Source organism: Anas platyrhynchos, chromosome 5 (assembly GCF_047663525.1).
Source record: "Anas platyrhynchos isolate ZD024472 breed Pekin duck chromosome 5, IASCAAS_PekinDuck_T2T, whole genome shotgun sequence".
NCBI lineage: Eukaryota > Metazoa > Chordata > Aves > Anseriformes > Anatidae > Anas > Anas platyrhynchos.
The window spans coordinates 69,144,725-69,147,500 of NC_092591.1; the positions used below are offsets into that span (position 1 = coordinate 69,144,725).

The 2,776-nt window shown below is 49.6% G+C and overlaps 1 long non-coding RNA gene across 1 annotated transcript in view; it reads left to right on the top strand.

The window, feature by feature from the left end:
* Positions 1–253: 253 nt before the first annotated feature.
* The window catches only part of LOC113841430 (uncharacterized), a 3,908-nt gene continuing 1,385 nt past the window's right edge, over positions 254–2,776 (top strand). The window contains exon 1 of the long non-coding RNA XR_011809966.1: positions 254–2,020. This is a non-coding gene — a long non-coding RNA (uncharacterized lncRNA). The remainder of the gene's footprint in view (positions 2,021–2,776) is intronic.

Sequence of the window (2,776 nt, forward strand, 5' to 3'; positions counted from 1 at the left end):
CTGTGGAGGAGGCCCCAGAGGAGCAGGGTGTTCAAGGAAAGGTTGGAGCTGGTGCTTAGGAACATGGTTTATTGGGTGACATTGGTAGTACAGTGATGACTAGACCGGACAAATGTGAAGGTCTCCTCCAACAATAATGATTCTATGATACCTCCACCACGTCCTCCTCCTCCACTTCCTCCTCATCGTCCACGGCCTTTTTCTTGTCCACTGCCTCCTCCTTGTCTACCGCGTCCTCCTCGCCCCCCGCCTGCTAAACCTATTTCTCATTTTCCTCCTCCTTCTCCTCCTTCCCTGCCTCTTGCACCTCCAACACCTCCTCCACCTCCACTGCCTCTTCCTCCTTCTCCTTCTCCAGCCCCACTGACTATTCCTCCTCCACAGCCTCCTCCACCTCGGCAGAAGCTTCCTGGCCAACTTCCTCTGCATGCTCCTTGCTAAGGCATGCTGGTAGCAATGATCGTGAGCCCAGAAATGGCAGGAGGAGTTGCCAGGAACCAGGTGCGCCAAGGCGGCTTCTCTGGGAGGCTATGGCTGTGAGCGCTGCCCACTGCTCCTAATTCTAGTTCCATTTGTCACCCCACAGGACCATGGCACTGTGACCCTGTAAGGTAGCAGCTGGCGGCTCCTATCATCTTGATGACGCTCTGTGATGCGTTGCTTGTTGCCTGGGTAGCGATTGTTAGCTATTATGCAAATGGCTTGTCATCAATCGGGGATGTGGCTGCTCCTCCCTATAAATGGGCCAAAGGGGGGCAGTGGGAGCCAGAGTGTTGGAGAGGGGAGATGGGAGAAGGTGGAAACAGAAAAGGAGGAGGATGAGGAAGAGGCATAGGTGGAAAAGGGGGAGTAAGAGAGGAAGGGGGCAGTGGAGGAGGTGGCGGAGGAGGAGGTGGCGGAGAAGATTGAGGAGGTGGCGGCATGAGTAGGAGTGGTGACAAAAGAGGAGGTGAGCAAGGGATAGGCAGAGGGACACGATGGAGGTGGAAGAGGAGAAGAAGGTGGTGGAGAAATAGTAGAATACTAGAGGAGGAGGTGGTGGCAAAAAAGAAAAAAAAAAAGGTGGAGGAGGAGAAGAAGGTGGTGGAGGAGGAGGCCGCCAAAAAAAACAAAAAAACAAAAGAGAAGGAGTAGAAGGTGGAGGAGGAGAAGGAGGTGGAGGAGGAGGAGGCGGAGGACTCCAAAACAAAAGACCCTCTCTGGTGGTGAGCGTTGACCGCTGCTCCTAATTCTAGTTCCATTTGTCATCCCACAGGACCATGGCACAGTAGCCCTGTAAGGTAGCAGCTGGCTGCTCCTAGCAACTTGATGATGCTCTGTGATGCGTTGCTTGTGGCCTGGTTGCCTGGGTAGCGATTGTTAGCTATTATGCAAAAGGCTTGTCATCAATCGGGGATGTGGCTGCTCCTCCCTATAAATGGGCCAAAGGGGGGCAGTGGGAGCCAGAGTGTTGGACAGGGGAGGGAGGAGGAGGAGGAGGTGGTGGTGGTGGTGGTGGTGGTGGTGGTGGTGGTGGTGGTGGTGGTGGTGGAAGCGGAAGCGGAAGCCAAAATAAAAAGGAATAAAAACAAAAAAAGAGGAGGAGGAGAAGGTGGCAGAGGAGGAGGCTGTGGAGGAGGAGGCCAAGGAGGAGGTTTGCTCAGCTACAGCAAGCCATGGGATTTTTGCTGTTTAAACTTTTAACTCCTTGCCTAACCACAGGGGTTGTCATTCGTGGACAAATACTGGGTTAAGTACACCATCGCTGCAAGAGGAGCACAAGCTACCTGCAAATGGGCAAATATACCTCTGCAAGTTTTCTTACAAGGGATTAAGACAAAAAGGCCTGTGCCTGGCAGAGGGAGCACTGAACGATGATCTAGCAAAGCAGTCTATCGCAGACAGACAACACTGGCCCGGAAATCCTGCTGGAAAATTTGGTGTACCTGAAACTGAGACGGAAATTGGAACTTCCAACAAAACGCTGTAGGGTAGAAGTTGTTTTAGCTGAACATACTGGGCACATATTTGAGTGCAAAAGGTAAGGTATTGCTTTGTTTCTGTAAGATCTGAGTGTTTCACCCAGCACTCCAGCATCCTCTCTTAAGTAGGGGAGGCAACCATAAGATGCAGAAGTTGGCAGATGCACAGGATGTGAAGTACTATAAGTAAAGAACTTCTTCCTAACATATATTAGAAATCTAACTTTTCAGTTGAAAGCTATTACTCCATGTCCTGTCACTCCAGGCCCTGATAAAGACCCCCTCCCCAGCTTTCCTATAGGTTGCCTTTAATTACAGGAAGGCTCTCCCTGGGGTCACAGTAAGCTCACGTGTTACCCAGGTGTCACAGATAATTCCTGAGATAGGAATAATGACAAGGGTTAATCTATTGCAGATGATTTCATACAATAATAGAAAAGCTTTTGTTGGAAAGCACAAGGGAGGGGGGAGGGTGGGCGAACAGCTCTGTGTTGTTTAACTGTCGGCTGGGTTAAACCACACCAGTGTGGTTTAAAAAAAAAAGTGGAGGAGGAGGTGACCAAAAATATCACAAATACAAAAAAGAAAAGAGGAGGAGGAGGGGGCCAAAAAATCACGAATACAAAAACAAAAAGAGGAGGAAGAGGAGGTGACCAAATACAGTGATTTTTTTGGCTGCTTCCTCCTCCTCCTCCTATTTTTTTTTTGGATTTGTGTTTTTTTTTTTTTTTTTTGCCACCTCCTCCTCCTCATGCTTTTCTTTATGTATTTGTGACTTTTTTGGCCACCTCCTCCTCCTCATGCTTTTTTTTTTG